At 37.6% G+C, this 18228-nt stretch overlaps 1 protein-coding gene across 3 annotated transcripts in view; it reads right to left on the bottom strand.

Annotated features, from left to right (window-relative positions):
* LOC103574458 (zinc finger homeobox protein 4) overlaps positions 1-18228 on the bottom strand; it is a 142069-nt gene that overhangs the window by 75789 nt on the left and 48052 nt on the right. The gene's annotated exons all lie outside the window — the stretch shown is intronic.

The following is an 18228-nucleotide window of genomic DNA, read 5'->3' as shown; positions in this document are numbered from 1 at the left end:
TTAGTAAAATATAAAGACGTTTTTCTCCAAAGTGTCCAATCTTATAGCAATCAAACCTAAATTCCTATAGGAATGTTCAATACTTCTTATATTCTTGTTTGTAATGTACATTTTCTTCCTAAGTTATTTTCATGCAAAATTGTTGACTGTTAATCGGTTCGTATCTAGACATCATGAGTGCTACATAAAAATTAACAACTTGCTTTATGCTATTACTTTATGCTTTATATGACAGAAATCAATTGTTTTCTTAATTTGTGGTCTAATCTACTTGCAAACCTCGAACATCTTGTTAAGTCGAAAACTCGTTAACCCGAAGTTTTTATCACTTCCCTTGGAGTTCGAGTTATTGAGAGTCTACTGTATATGTATATGTATTCATAAATATACATAAACACGTAGATGATTATGATGAGGACGAGGATGATTTGATCGTCCGCACTGATATCACTAGATTAAGCCCACTGATCAAATATATGATCAAAATGTATATTTAAAAAAACTTGAAATAAAATCCCGAGGTCCCAGCCAGCTCATAAAATATCTGTATCGGTGTGTCATCGACATACAATTAAAGTCATATAAAAAAATCATGAATTCATTTAACGATTTCTGTGTGAGCTTCACACCCAGTGTGATGTTAATTCTACAAAGGACAGATTGAATCGTATATTTATATGTAGTAGGATTATTGTTATTATATATAATAAATATATATAAAAAAAGAAAAGTAAATTGGGTGACTAGAAATAGAGAATTTGGTCGTTATACGCCTTTACGAAGGGTCGTAACGGGCCAAATTCCAACCGATTCGCGACGATTATCGACGATTGGATTCGTGCTTGTCTATATATAGGACACACACACTTGTGTGACATATATGAATAAATATATATAAACGATTGTGAATAAAAGAATAAAAAATTTACCTCTGAGCGTATCCCTTAAATTTAGGTAACGCATTAAGGTCTGTCACCTTTTTTTTATTTTTCTTTACCCACCACCCCCTGTAACCCGGGTGTACTTTATGACTGGCACCGGAGACCCGGGTAAGACTAAGGCGAGCCTTTAGAGCCGAAGGTTCATTTCTAACCTGCCCTCGATATCTAACGAACCCCAAAGGTGAGGAAGAAACGAGAGCGAAATCTGAGTTAGTTCGTGGGCCGCTTATAAGACCATCGAGTAGACGAACAAAAATAATAAAGGGGAGGCAAGGGACCCTCGAGAGGCAACAGTAAGCCCGAACCACCGCAACGAACTTTAATTGTATCAGGATGTCGATGTCGAACCAGAAGGGTGTCCTATCATGTACTTTTTAAATTTGGGTCGATGGTTGGTATTAAAACCAAGGAGGATGCACGCACTGTTTCTATTATTGTCTCACGGGGTGATCTCTCTTAAAGATCCCATTGCACTCAGTCGTCTTACTTGCTCGGTTTTCATCCCCAAATAAAATATTTAATGTCTGTGAATGCTGAGGAGCTCACGGGCCGCTACGCACTTTCATTGTCCTCCGATATTGGCTTATTCGCTCGTTGTAACTCACTTCCTTGTCCGGCGAGCTGCCACAGGATCCAGCACAGTGTCACCGACTTTTAGTCTACACCAGTCTTGTGTTATATAATGGCGAGTCCTTTCTGAGGAGGGGAAGAGAATCTTTGGTTCGAGGGACACAAAATAAAATGAAATTATTTTTTGTATATATACTCTTGTCTATTCATATATATGACATACACGAGCATTATATTTGTCTCTTGAGGACAATGGACGTGAATTAAGGATTAAGGACAGAGCAGTGTGGGAATACGGGAATGACAGGAGAATATTATTTGAGTGTTTTGTCTGTGGATTTTAGTACATGTACATATAAGTCTATACGTGCATACTAAATCGTTATTTTTTTTTTTTTTTGACAGAACAAGAGTAAGGAAGTTGAGAATAGAGGGATGGAATTAAAAGTAAGGGGTATGTCTTTGTAACGAAATCTTTTTGAATCCCCGGAAAAAATGAAGAACCCTCGTGCTGCGAAATTAATAAAAAGACAGACCGAAATTCACTTTTCAAAGCCGCAATTTTAACTGGCAAATTCGATAATTTTTTGAGCCACAAGATGCCCCAGTTACCGACCAGAGGGCTCTTGATGTAAAACGAAAACCACCAAATCGTTTTCACTTTGTACGCTAATTTTGATCCTTGATAACGCTACGCCAGGTACGACAGTATCTCTTCTGAGTCACTTGGCCCTATTTCACAAAACTAAACTCAACTAAACTTTATTTTATTTTCTTATTGTGTTTTATGTATTCATATTAATATATTCTTTGCACACGAAGGGTAAGGACCTACGCGATAGTATCTTGCGACAAGTACACGAAGAATCAGGAATAAGGATTCACCTTAATATTCTTTTGTGATGAATAACCCGAAACTCTTCTTCGTCTTCTTATATTTTTATTCTCCTTAAATCCAGGTATACATTTAATGGTAAAATTTTGTTGGTGAAAAAAGTGAATTAGCGATGCAAACGAGCTCGCGTGAGAGTGGCTTACCCCTGATTCTACTCAAGAAAAACTTTATTATACATACATATACCACGTGCGCCGATAAATATTCAATTTTAGCGGACGCAAAAGTGAAATAAAAATTGTGTATTGTAATTTGAATTAGAATTGATTCTAAAGGTCACGTGCTACATATCAAATACTCTCGGTGCTCCCGATATACATATAGATATTTATGTACAAGGAAGTGCATCTGCAAAATATTAAATTTTAACGAATTTACGACTAGTTCATTCCATGCCAGAATACGTATAGGGAAAAAAAGTTGCAAGTAAATGGGGCTCAACGTTGTAAGTATTGTTGTATGATCTTATTTAAATAGCCGAGCGATATTTTAGTAACCGTTATTATAACTTATAACATGTAGCTATTTTTTTGGCTATTATACTTTGAAGATCGACAGTTTATGATGTCGCATTGTTATGTACATGTTGAGCGACTCGGATTCTAGACGATTTAATTTCAATAACCGAACAACCACCATCGATCAAAATCAATTCCAGCCGTTTGATTAAACCCATTGTCTGCCACTGAAATCCATATTTATTTTTTTGAAAATTGTCTTCATCATTTATGACACGGTTTTTACAAAAATTATGTAACCATGAATCTGGATGGCTGTTGTTCGGATTATTGATGTGCTCCCTTAATTTTGGGCATAAGCGAATATATTCTTGCAACCCTCGTCCCTCGGTGGCATGACCAGCTTCTGGCTCGTGTCAATCTTAAAATATTCAAATATTGTCCCTTTTTTTCTCAACATTATTGTTATTTATTATTCTTTTCTCGCAGCCCGTAAGGCGATCTCAGATGCGCGAGCACGCGTCCGACGATTATAATTCTAATATCCCCGGCGTCTTTATCGTCGAGGCTCGTCATCAATGTACTTATATATTTATATATACTCATTTTTTGAGGCTATGATGGGTGCATATTATTTTCGGCGCGTCATTGCTACAAGTGTTGACTCTTGACGGACTGAAATCCCGACACGCGACTGAATTTTATATTTTTATTTATTAAAATCCTCGAGGCTTTCATTTATTTACATGTTTTTCATTCCTTAGCAGCTCGTGGCTCACTAATTTTGCATGCCACGTGTTTTTTGTCAAAATTTTTATTTAAAAGAATAAATTTTACTTTTAAACTCGGCACTCGAATTTTAACTTCTGCATCCTGTAGTTACTAAATATTTCTGTATAAATTTTTTTTTTTTTTATTTCAGAGGCCAAATTTTTGTTGAAAAATTTTCAAAATTTCTTTCAATCACAGACTCAATAAAATTAACCATAAATTTATTTTATTATCCTTGAAAGTGAATTAGATTTTTATAAACTTGACATTGAAAGCAAAGTGACAGTTGCCACCCACACACAAAATTTATGCGTTAAATATTTATGTTATGTGTTTATGTAGTTTGGAAATACTTAATCGCAACAATATTTCCTTTTACATTGTCTGCGAAATAATGTGCGTTTTATCGACTTAAACTTGGACATACATGTTTCCCAATAGCTGCAACAAACTTGCAATATCGCGGATGTAACTCGTGGCCGGTAAATGATGGCTGATAAAACGGTGACGTGAATTGTCGAGCGTGGGTGGAACCTGACTATTTTACTGCCAAATAAGTTTATAAGATGATGTGATGTGATAGAATTTTCACATCAACGTCAATTCAAATTTATCATCGGAGCTTTCAGTAAACGAAGTATCAACACCGTCACTTGAGTTTACTAAGTAAATATAAAAAAACAACACGATTAAGTTAATTATGAGAAGAAAATGATGACTGAGACTGATGACATAAAAAGATTTATGTCACGTGCACAAGAATTCCGCGAACATTAATATAGAGTGTTTGCCAAGTTGCCATGATTATTATCACTCAGGTTAAACCTACACCCTGTGCAAATTATCTGAGTATATAGACATACCATCTTACAAATAATCCTTTCATTCAGTCATTATTCTCAATTGCAGAATAATCAAATTTTTATTTTATTATTTATCACTTTTCTTTTTAGTTGATAATTTCACTGAGGGAAAAAAATACTTTTGAGAATATGACATAACAATGAATGTCCATATTGTTGACATCTATTCCTAAAACATACGTAGTCATGGGCTATACCTTCGATGACAATCTCCGAGATACGGATCTCAAAAAAATAATTTTTTTTCAACTTTTTTGAGTTTCTTCGCAATAATGCGTCATAACAAACGACAAAAGTTCATCTTGTTGACAGGAAAAGAGAGCAGTGGGCACAAATGGTACTGTTACCCTGTCTTCTTTTGTTTTTATCCAGACCAAAATCAGACTTCTACTGCCTATTATTTTCATTAGCCTGTTTCTGATCGTCTTTAGATCAGAAATAGCTTTAAATTTTTATAAAAATTCAAAAGACAGACCAATTAGCCCAAATGCAATCTACTTAAACTAAAATCAGATGAAATTTTTCGACCCGGAAAGAGTATTATTTTTTTAACGTGCCAGCAACTTTATTTATTCCTCTTAAGACTGTCGATCTCGATACCATCACATCAGAGCAAAGTAACCGACGATTTTACACTCGCCTATGAACAAACATCAGTTTTAACAAGCCTTGGCATCCCGGTCGTTATTGGCGTCTACTTGCTCTACTATGCTAGTTTTTTCTTTAAAAAATTTATTATCTTACCGGATGTCGTTACGTAATTGCGAGCATTTCTTTTACCATCCCTCGATGAATATTTAATACAGTCGATTGTATGCACCCGGAACAGTTCACTGGAGTTTAAAGTGTCGATACCCCGAATAACCAATCGAATTTATTATCCTCGACTATGAAATTAGGCTTTATTCTTTATCGCTTTCTCTCGAAATTTTTTTCTTCTTTTTTTTATCATCGGCTGATTGTTAACTCGAACGGCAAACGAAAAAAAAATTCAGCTTGACAGCTGGCGAGCTGGTTCGCTTTCATATTATGATCACTAAAATTTCATTTTATCCATATATTAAAATGTTAAATTGAATTTTTTTAAAAAAAATTACTATCATATTGCAGTAAAAATATATATCACAACCAGGGCGTCCAATAAAATTACTACACTAAATAATAATAAACCAGGTCCTTGAAAAAAATTTAATAAAGTTTAATTAGAGAGAATTTTTTTAATTTGCTGATAAAATATTTGTGCAGGAAAAAGCTTTTAGATTCTCGATAAATCTTTAGTCTACTTAGCCTTAGAAGTCTCATAATATAATATATTTTATTATACTTAACTTCCTTTGTAATAATCTAATCCGGAATGTCTATACAATACCGGCACCAAAAAAACGCTTTAAAAAATAAGTATGTAAGTGTATTATTAAAAAGTTTGATGTTCGTTAGTGTGCATTGGCAATAAACTGCATCGCGATATTTTTTTTTTTCACTAAAAAAGTTTAAGTAAGAGGTAAAGAAAGTTCAATATATGTTGTATAGACTTTGTGTGTGTGTGTCATTATATAGTCGATCGCAGCAAATCCGATAATTGTGAAAATAAATGAGATTTGTGTTAAATAAAAACTTCTCTGTGCATTTATAGGTATTTATGGACATTTAGAGTGGACATTAGCGTGTTTAAATACCCGATGAATATAATTAGGTTATTGTATTTAAATAATTAAATTTTAAGCCGAGTGGACAGGGTTTGGTCGAATAACTGAAGCGTGAGTTTTAAGGAAAATAAAAAAAAGAAAAGAGGAAGAGGAATGAAAAGTATAGAGAGAAATAAAGATTGTAGGCAGCAAACAGCACGTTGGTAAGTATAATGGTCGGTCGTGCAGGTTTTGGTGGCCGGGGGCTGAAACATGAAAATGGTAATGGAGAAGAGTCCGAGGCTGAGCTAAAAGTCCGTGCAGTGGCCTCTGCTATCGTGGCAATGTGGCGTGTTTTAAGGATACGGATATAATTTTTACAGTACGTTGTATCCTATTAATCGGAATATCGATGTCTGTTGAGTCGCGGCGAAGTTGTCTTGGTCTTAGAAGTGTATTAGAGGGAACTGACTGGTATCCAGGGGTATAATGCAAGGCGGAGGAGGAGGAATGAAATGAGAAGGTGGTGGAGGACTCGAGGCACTCTGGGCTCGCGTGCCTCTGATAATTATACGCTCGAACCGAGACTCGAGACTGGAGAATCAAGTCTAAGGTTCTCTGCTGGTTATTCGACAGGGTCGGAGTTGACCGGCGTCTAATCGATTCGCCGGTTCGACATGGAAATGTTCTTGAGTGTCCCCGAGGGCATTTGATGGATTTCCTTCAATTTGTTGGGTCGATGTTTCTTCTTTTTGTTTTGTTTTGTGGTCAGCCGTAAATGTGTCTGTTGTTTTTCGAGGAGAGGAATTTTGCGGGCGAAAAGTAGCTGAAAATGTCGATAAGAAATGACAGGACAGAATCGCTCGGCGGGACAAACGAGAAGGTGATCGGTGATCGGTCCTCGTGGTCAGAATCGGGAATGTAGTTTTGCCAGTACGAAAGAGAAAGTTAAGTAAAATAAAGTAAAGTAAAGTATAGTGAGGGCGACGGAGTGAAGTGTCAACAGATTTAGCACCGGTAGTGAGTCGTAGTCGGGTCGATGAATGGTCAAGGGGTGGACAAGCGGAACGTGCGGAGGCATCGATCGAGTTTGCCACAAAGTAGTGCTCGCCGGAATGGAGAAAGCGGAAAAAATAAAGGAGAAAGAGAGTAAAGAGTAGCATAAAATGAAAAGAAAAAAAGACAGAATCGAGTGAAATAAAATAAAAGATGTGGAGAAAATAAAAGGAAAATGGGGAAATGGAGAGACGCGGGGTGCTGGTGTGGAATGGAAGCTGGGAAGAGGACTGAGGAGATGCTGCTGGTGGTGAGGGTGGAGTGAGGGTGGGGTGGGGGGTGATTCGTGGTGAGCCAAGAGCCGGGCTCACGATCAAATATTAAGTCTTATCTGGCGCCGTTTCACCCGGACGCCCGGATCGTCTCTCCTCTATCTTACTCTTGTTAGACACTCGCTGGTTGTCTTCGTCACTCTAATTACCCTCGCCGCCGGCGCTTAGTCTCTCTTATACATATATACATATCTATATATATATTTGGTTTGCCTCCTCTCTTCTTATATACCAGTTACCACTACCACCTTCACCCCACCAACTCAAGTTCATTTGGTGGGCTTCCCTCCTGCGCCTTGTCACTCAGCCTCGCTCACGCGAAATCGACGACTTTAGTCGCAAAATGCGTACACGGAAACTAAATTAAAATGAGTTATTTACATTAAACCGCTTCTCAGTACATACCTAAAATTATTGACTCAAGACGTTGGTTCGTGTCATCCGAAATTATATTTTTTTTCTCTGAGAAATTTAATTTTCGACGTCGTCTGAGGAAAACCCTTGGATAGTATTTCCCAATTCAAAAAATAACATGGGAACAACCGCCTGAGAATTTATTCACGCGGTCACCGAGCGCGAATAATTGATTAAAAAATTTTTTTTGGCCGGGGGGTGGCGGCTAGTATGCACGCGGCGTTTCTTTTTTATCCTGAGATGACTTGAGGGTTGAAAAAGACACGACTCAAGGAACCTCGGGTCTCGTTACACTTAATACATATATGTATTATGTGTATATATTTGGGAATAAAAACGAGGGAGCTGTTCAACGTTCCCTTGAGGGTTTCGCGATTGAAAATTCCTTCCTCGCGATGAGCCTCGTTCGACGATTGGTCGCGACAGAAAAAAAAAGTTTTCTTTCCCTAATGACCTCATCGAAGTGGTTTACCGTTAATTCAACTCCTCCATCCCCTCCGACCCTTTGTCATCGGTCCCCTTCTCGTCTCCTCCTCAAAATCTCCCTTCCTCCAGCTTCTGCTGATGTCGTTTTCGAAATCCCGCGTTCTCTTCTCGTTAAGCCCAGCACCGCACATCGCCCATTTTCGTCGTTTATCCAGCTTATACTCACTCCTCGAAATTCCCTCATCCTCATCGTCATCTCGGTCTCAGCGCTTCAATGTTTATCAGGTGACCCAGAAAAATATTTACAAGCTCCGACTAAGTCACTCTAGCTGCTGGTAACCAGTTGCCAGTTGCTAGTTACTAGTGTAAGACAGTAGCCGTGACGATGGGACTCGTGACAGACAATCAAGTAGTTTGATTTGCGGAACCAACCAGCGAATCACCGAGAGAGATTGATTGCGACTGGTGATCGATCCGTGATGGCAACGTCATTAGACAGTGTCAGCATAGATTGTCGTGTGTCTCGGTTCATTCCAGCAGGGCACATTAAATGGAATTGAGTAATTTCATTTGAATCCCACCAGCGAGTCGATGATGTTATCTCTTGATTCTAAATACGATTGGCTCTCTCCTTCTCGCCAGCAAGTACATACCGTAAAGTCAGTTAAGTGCAACTAGTCGTTATAAAATACTTTCAACACGGAAAAGAATGAAAAAAAACCCGACTAATAATAACAATAAAAAATAAATAAATAATTATTATAATAAAGGATAAAAATGGGGGAAATAAGCTTTAGCTCGGAATAGTATGTGTGTGTGAGTTTGTGTGTGTGCGCCAACGACGATGGATAAACCATAGGCTCACGACCCCGTTATTCGCGCGTAATCAATGGTAATTGCACCTAGCGGCAATCCCCCCACACAACATACTCACTCTTATAACACACACGTACATGCACACTGTTGGGCTACTCTCCCTCTTGTAATAATGTTCATGTACAACTCACTTACACGCTCATGTTATTTAACGTCGAGTTATTTAACGCGGTAAGACAAGTTTTACCCAGTTTTGCGGACAGGGCATTACAACACGGCATTTCATTAATAACACGTGTATGTATATCTATATAGAGGGTTTCTGTGCAGCATTGCTCGATCGATTTGTACAAAGTGTCGAATTAAAAACGCATATAATACTTCTGGCCTAATTACTCCCTCGTGTACTTCAGCTTACAACTTTAAATCGTGGGATAAGAATCAGATTCACGTAATAATATGCCGCGTCTTATTTTAACGAGCGGGGGCAGTACATGTATATATGTATATATGCATACACATATACATTTAACTTTCATTTCTTCCTAATTCTTACAATCATGTATCCTTTAATGTACTCACAATGTATGAGTGTGTGTGTGTGTGAGTGTGAGTGTGAGTTGGATGTCTACCAATACAATGAGATTTTTATCTGCCAAAAAAGATGAGGATAAAAAAAATAAATAAGGGAAAAACTGTCTTAAAGGGGTGGATTATTTTCTACGCGGCGAATGCTTCTCCATCCGCTGTTAAAGTATTTGTATATATATATATATAGACATATAGTCGCTCTCGAGCTTTTTATTTTCTCGCTCGCTCGGTCGGTTTCTTAATTTTTTTTCAGCTGCAGACGCCAACGAAGAAAACGTCTATTGATTTTCAGCCTTAATGAATTCGAGCTAACAAAAAAAACCCCTCTGTATTTTATTCTTATACTTTTTTTCGGGCGTCCGACTGATGGCTTACACCCCCGCATTTAAACACACGCTTTAAACACAAACCAACTCGGTGAGAGTGTATGGAACAAGTAGGTAGTATAGCTGTAGCAAACCAGCAGCTTACTAACCCCATCCGCTGATTCCACGAAGCCACGCCAATCACTGCGCGGCGGCATAATTACAAGCGTGCAGGCTAAAATAGCAAACTAACCAGCCCTTATTCTTTTTCGGTAAACTCTCTATAGCTTCTTGGCCGCCTCCCAACCCCCTCGCGTTCATTTTTAAAAGTCTATTTAAGCCGGTACTCTCGGGTCAATGGAAAAAAAAAAAAAAAAAAAAAAAAAAACAAGAAAAAAACAATATCAAGAATAGAATAGAATAGAATGAAAAAGAATTAAGCTCTGGCGAACAAAAAAAACGTAATCAAGTCAGGGTAGTATTTATAGCGAGTTGAATTGCACGAATGCACCCTCTCGAGTCCACTTTTACTCAAGTTTACATAAATTTAATATTATTTATTTGAAAAAATCACGAGCTTCCACGGCCCGATCGCTGGGCTTTCGAGTGTGAGCCGGAGATCGAGATCAAAGAAACTCGTGTCAAACGACTCGAAAATCAACCCTCAGCGTGAAATAGCCTCAGGCACTTTAAAGTACGTCAACGTGTACTTTATTGTGTGAAGTCGTTTCAAAAAATCTATTTCTCCGATTGCCAAGATGAGATGATGCTTCACAAAATACTACTCGCAACAAAGACTATTATGGACACTTGAATCGGTGTTTAGTGCGACAATTAAACTCTCGGAGATACCGAGCCGGCAATGGTGTAAAAAAACTTGAAGCCCCGAACTACACGCAGCTTGGCCGCGAGGGTGCGTTAATCGAAATGAAACCGTGCGAATGAAAATTCTATGCTCCCGAAGTAGATTATCCCACGAGTTTAACGCCTCCTGCATTATTTTTTTTCTATTTTATTTTATTCTTTTCTCTTATCCTCTTTATTCTTTTTACACTTACCACCAGGAGGGTAAAAAAGAGTGTTCAATCTGCAATCAAGAATTCTTTCAGCCGAGCGGCGTTGATTGCGAGCCGTTAATTACAAGACGTTTTCTTCTTCTTCGGATCTCCTCCTCCTTGTTCTTCTCAGCTCATTCACTCATTCACTCCGGCGTTCCTATCCTCTTAGTCGCCCTCTTGAACGCAATTTCAATTTACCAAATGCCGCCCAAGGGAACACAAGCGAACGCCGAAAGACATCCAACTCTTATTTCGAAAGATACTCGCGCTGATGACTGACGACTGCCGACTGCCGACTGCTCAGTGATAGAATATATCACTGGGTCACGTCATCCGAATACATACTTGGACATATATAATTAATTTATATTATATTTAAATATATATATATATATATATATATATATATATATATATATATATATATATATTTATTTCCCATCATAACATATATTTAAAGTATTCCCATTTGTGAATACAAACTCTTACCCTCTGTCGAAATAACTTTATTTCAAGAAGACCGTTGCATCCAATGAGCTCGCTATCTTTTTTTAAGAACCTCCAATCGATAAGGTATTTTAAGGGATGGTGATGTTTGATGGCGGATGGGTTGATGGGCATACCACCTCCAAGAAAAATAAAAAAAATAGTGATAGTAGTGGTAATAGTAATAGCTGCGGCAGTAGTAAGTTTCCGTAGACGATCGAATTCAATCGGTAATTAATTTCGTCTAATCCAGTGGTCAGCGGACTGCTGGAATCACGATAAAAGCGCCCAAGATTTTTTAATTATTTTTCTTCGTCATAAATCTTGAAGCTCTGGTTGGGGTCTATCCGGAACTTCTAAATCTGCGAAATGAGATCGAAGAATTCCGGGCTCATCCCTACTTTAACTTGTACCACCGAAACTTATACCAGTAACAGTAGTAGTAGCACGACTACAAACGACCCACACAACCATCGGCACGTGTATTTGTCGAGTCGTTGATACCAACACTGAGGCCAATGTATGACTTGGCATCGCTCAAACACCCTCGCGTAAGGGGCCGAGAGAAAGATGATAAAAAATATGAGGCGTAAAAATCACGTGGTGTCATAATGAGATTCGATCCAAGTCACCAGCGTGGAAGTGCGCCTTCAGGGACTCGATATTTTTAACATCCACGGTTGCTAAATTTAAAAAATTAAAATTTTTTAAACACCGATTTTAATAAATTCACTGCGCACCTCTACACCGTGCGTCAGTTATTATTTTATTTTTCCTTGATATTTTGAATAAATTCCAGTCGCAGTTTCTGGGGCTAAACAAATTTCATCGAGTATGGAAAAAAAAAAAAAATAAATAAAGCGGACAAAAATAAAGAAAATATCGAATGTCAAAAGGTGTTGGGATTTTGACGAGCTGCACACATACATCCAAATGGGTTTTACCTTGCCCATATTATGGGTTCGATCGGTTGAGTTCGATCGGCAGTGGATCGAACGCTAGACCTTCGAAGCACCCCCTTGGCACCAGTCGTGGCTCCTATATCCCTCAATACAATGTTCTCACGTCACAGACAAAGGTCTCAGTAATGTGAAATGAAAATCGTTTCTCTTTTTCTCACATGTGTAGTAAGAGTGTGTCTTGATCACATCTACATGCACAGAAAGGAATGGAAGAATGAATAAAGAATAAAAGAAAGAAAGAGTACTTATAACAAATATCTAAAAGGTTTTCACACTCTCCAAGCATCTATCGATACACACGAGGCGCACACATATCAACGGCTTCGTGAAATCAGTTACGAAATCACGGCTTTCCATTCGCAAGGGAATAAGTTTACCCTTGCCTCTTTAATTTTTACCTCTGCTCGGGTAACCCCTTCCCCCTTGTCCCCCGCACCGAGATCATTAATTTGTAACGAACCGGCGCCGCCTGTTATTATCGTACGTTACGCGATCACGCACATCAGCCCGCCTGAGAACAACATTTATTTTAACGGTGTTGGTTATTATATTCAAAATAATAATGCATTAATACGTAATGCCAAAAATTTAACAAAGACTATTAATTTTATAAAATATTTACTCTCAATGATTAATTCACGTGTGAAAATTCGTCCCGTCAATATGTCAACGCTCTTTTCTTTTTATTACAATTATTATTTTTAATCAATCGAACGAATCGATTCGCCGAGTTGTATGAATCATTTATTAGGAAATAAAGGCACGGGTATGTCGGTTATTTATTTTTTAATGACAATGACAATGACAATAAAAGCCTAATTTTATTTAGGCAAATAAAATACTGCTGGAAATTTAAAGATCCCTCAGAATTAACAATCTCGTGGTTGCGTTGAGTAATGATCGATGTACATAGATATATATATATATATATATATATATATATATATATATATAAGTAATGTTGGAGCGGTGATTACCATAATTTGATTACCCCGCGATGCAGTAATGGTCGCGTGGCTCGAGCTTGTTCGGGCTGGCTGGGTTATTTTTTTATTTTAAGTAACGAGTGTACATAAACATATATAGTTAGATATATATAGCGATCACCGTAGATGTAATGTAATGTAAAGTAGCTTCAGACATATATCAGGAGCGAGACTCTTCTTGTTATTGTGCTTCCAAGGCTCACTGACACAACAAAATACGGGGAGTTAGATAGGCGATTTTAAAACGTCGATTCTCACGAAACGCGTGCGCTTATATCTTATATTCTTTTACATTATTACGGCTCTCATTTAGTTTACAATGTGAATTTATAATAATACATGTACATGTATAAGACTGTAGTTGGTTATTTTCTTACGAGCATATATACTATTACTATTATTATTATTGTTATGGCTATTATTATTATTATCGCTCTGGAGATATTTCACTTAATATAATATTATGTCGCCAGTAGCGCGCGCAGAGGCTATCAGCAATGGATGGATTATTCACGTAACGAACGACAAGTCATTACCATAATTACATTACCGCGTTGTCATATAGATGTACACGAGCGTCGCGTGGTTCAGCCTTGTTCAAATCAAACTAAAACTCTATTTTTTTTCACATGCTACCAATCAGTGCGCTCTTATTGGCTGCAACTAAATTAAATGGCATTTTATTGTACCTGGGTATCAAAATAAAAATAAAATAATCCATCCTTATAAATATATACGTTTTTTTTTTTTTTTTTTTTTATGTCTACGTCTGACTACTTTGACGGGTCTTTTGACTGACACTTCGACCGCGGAAAATAGAACGAGAGCTAAGAATTTCGGCGGTATAATCTAAGCACAATATATATTTATTTATGTGAATATGTGTGCGGAGTACCTGCGCATTCTGTGTATATAAATCGACAGCGGACACTTTGTAATAAAGCCTGGCGAAGAAACGAGGGAGGGGGGGGGGAGTTGGGGGAAGAAAATGGACAGAGGATTGGATTCTTGCGAATAAAAGAATATAAGACGGGATAAAAGACGTAAAGAGAGACGGATGAATGTGAAATGGAATGAGAAAAATCAGAGTTGAGGCGACTGTAGATAGTGTATGGTAGAGAAGTGTATGGGGGATGAGCTCAGGTGGCCGGGACAGCCGGTGGAAAGGGGATGAAGGGAATAAAGAGCAAGTCCAGCAGTCTACTCGGGTCTCTCGGATCAATCGATAGGGAAATATCGGCGGGGTGAGTAGTTTGAGGATGAGGAGCAAGTAGTGGAAGAACCAGAGCCTGCACCGACCAGTAAGAGCTCTAAGAATAAGAATGAGGAGCACGAGGAAGAGGCAGAAAGAGGAGAGATGCATACGTATGGGTGATTGGGAGGGAGACGAGGATTCTACGTATGTGGGCGAGGGTGGCGTTACGGATGCATAGGGGGTGGCATTAGTCGACGAGAGGCGGCTTCTACGGAAAATCGTACTGAGCTGCAGCTTCTTTGTTCGCCCGGGAATCCTCTCTCCTTTTTCCTTTTCTTCCATACATGTAGATATGTGATGTATGTGTGCATATATATACATACATATATGTACCGTTGTCTACGATCTCGACCTGGACGCTTGAGTGTTTCTTTTATTTTTCTTTCTTCATACTCTCAAGATCTCCACACATTTGGATACCATTTGAGCCGGGGTGGAACAAAATAAAAATGAGACACTTTTTATTTAAACGTCTTTCCTTAGTCTTTTTATCGATCTAACGATTTATTTAAATGCTTCCTTCCTCTACTCAGACTATTCTATTTATATTTTTAAATCGATTTTTCTTCTCCTCTTTTTTTTTTTTTTTTTTTTTTTTTTTTTTGACAACCTTCGATTTTTAAGTATGGTAATTTATGGCCAAGTTTCGGAAGATATTTTTCTTTAGATTGTTGTAATTATTGTGGAAAGAGGATTTCGGATGTAAGCGCAAGTGGTGGAAGCTCTTGAGAGTTTGATTTTATAATGCTCAAGATTCGCGGTTATGACCCTCGATTCGATGATTATTTCTTATTATCGCCCTTCGTGATAAACTCAATTAAAACGTCTCGGGTTTTGTAATTCCCAACACCCCCTATATACACTCGATACGTCTCTTTTATCGTTTAAATCCCCATCTTGCTATTGAGTAGGGATCCGAAGGTTCGAGATTATGTAACGTTACGCGTTAACGATTCACTCTAAAAATATTGCTTAATTTTAAATCCATGAATGATTAATATATAGACGCCTCAATAGCCAATAAAAATATTTTTATTTATATTCAAATAAAAATAAATATTTCATGACACAAATAACAGAGGAGGTCGTTCGAGCGCCTTGGGATTTTTTCTTTAACAAATGTGTGTTGAAGTGACAAAAGAAAATTTCTTAGTCGTAATATAAATTGATTTTATACTCACACATGCACACACATTTATCAACTGTATTCGAGGAGTGATCTGATTGAACTGAAACGACGTTATCATTCCATTTACACAGTTTAGATATGCACCCACGCAATATATACATCAGGTGGGTTAAACAGATTCACCCCTATCATCCTCTGCCTTTACATTGACTCTGCGGTAGAGGGCGATGTGTCTCTTGCGAGCGAGAAGAGCACTCAAGGAGTGCTACTCACTGCCAATGATATGGCTTCAGTCGAGGGTTAAAAGTCTTTTTGAATTTTCTCTCGGTAAAAGGGTTGCGGTGACGCAAACTCAGAGTTGGCTGAGTGGTTGGAGACTCAAACTCTCCCATCTAACTCTAAACCGAAATCAAAATTTTTGACGGCAAAATTAGTCCGCGATTTCAGGAAAATTCTGTGATTTCTAGGCGCGAGCTCAAGGCATCGGGGAAATCAGTCGGCGGCGAATGAGCCTTAGGCACGTACTAGAATCGATTTAAATTGCAAATCGATTTCATCTCTTTGTAGTCACCCAACAGAGTCGAGCAACATAGCAGCGGCAATGGCAACACATCAGCTATCTCTCGATACGTGACAAGCTAACGCAGCTTTTTAGGGAGCTACACTAGATATGTAGAGCCCACGCCAGATTCCTCTGAACATCTCGAGACGCCGGTTGCTAGATGTGCAGCATTAGTCCTCGAGTCTTCGCGGGGGAAAATCATGGAAAAATAAACGAGTGAGGGATGCTAGAAAACGCGTAGCTCAACTTATTTGGGATCCATGTGAGGGGTAAGATTGAATACGTATCGCACGTGCGACAATTTTCTTCTTCTCTTTATAAATTTTTTTACGCCCGTGAGAGAAAATTTCTTTAAAAAATAAAGAGAAGAGAATAAGAAGAAGAAGAAGAAGAAGAAAGAGTTTCACTTCAAAAATCAATGTCGTAAAACAGCTTTGATTTAAAATACTCCGGCAAGTAAGACCTTGAGGTGAATTGAACTTATAAGTAATCCCTTAATTAATTCAGCTATTGGATTAATGTCTATTGTCATTTTTAATGCCCATAAAATCCGGTGTTTTTTTTTAACCCCAGCCATAAAATTAATGCAATTAATTTGAAGGTAAACTGGCGCGAAATTTAAATTAAAAATCCATAGCACAGTGGAGGTGGCTGTGTGAAGATGTCGTAGAAAAAAAAGTATCAGTATAAATATATATAATAAGAAGCAAAAATGGCGTAAGTCTTTAGAGCGTACGTCCTACGTACTCGAGCAGCCTCACTGCCTACTCGAATCAAACAATGAAACCGAAGAAAAACGACGTGTCGGGAGTCTGGGGCCCAGAGGAGAGAAAAGAAGATACTGGATACTGTTCGCTACAGCTCGGACGATTTAAAAGTATGTGTGGAGTGTAGATACTCGGCGTTTAACGACGATTTCGATCGTTTACGACTTTAATAATTTAGGCGCAGCTCGGACGCGACGCTCGACACGTTTTGGCTCGTAAACCGCTGACTAAATCCGTATTTATGTGAAAGAAAAGGTAGCTGGACCCTCTGCATCCACGGGCATTTTTTTTTCTTTTATTTCTATTATCTTTTTTTAATTTTATTTTATTATTTCGAATCGGATACTACTTTTTATTCCCGTCTTTTTTTAACGTCTTTGTATTCGAAGATTTGTAAAGCCAACGGGGATACTTATGATTTTCTTGTAACCCCATATTCGTGCGTGAGACTTTAAATTTAATTTTTAAAACCTTGCTTTTGAATTTTAAATAATTTATTGCTGAGTAATTAAAATAATTATTCAAATCTATTTTTTACACCCGGACTATAAATCATTAGTTTAAATATTAATAAACTTATTTTATTGATTAAAATTATATTTATATTATTTATTAGCTGTAAAAAATATATAGTTTTAAGTAATCTTGTAAAAGAGTTGACACGTGTATTTTATATACATATGGATTTTTTTATACGTGCAAACGTTTGCCCAAGAAAGACCACGAGTTGTTTTTTCGGGGTGTGGTAAGCCAAGTACCCGAGGGTCGAACAAGGGTTTCTTGACCTTTTTCTCATCGCATCTTTATATGTACATATATATGTACGTATCTCTTGACACTCTGTATCTACACGGCTAGCCTATTTTTTTTATTTCACTTAAGCCCGTATATGTATATATATATATATATATATATACATATATAAGTGAAAATATTTAATAGCAACATTTGATTTTATACAAGAAATAAAAAATTTATATGAAATGAGATGCAAATATGAAATAGTTATTTAACGTTTTT

The sequence above is a fragment of the Microplitis demolitor genome, chromosome 7 (assembly GCF_026212275.2).
Source record: "Microplitis demolitor isolate Queensland-Clemson2020A chromosome 7, iyMicDemo2.1a, whole genome shotgun sequence".
Taxonomy (NCBI): domain Eukaryota; kingdom Metazoa; phylum Arthropoda; class Insecta; order Hymenoptera; family Braconidae; genus Microplitis; species Microplitis demolitor.
The sequence above is the reverse complement of the archived record's forward strand: the minus strand, read 5'-3'. Positions and strand labels throughout refer to the sequence as shown.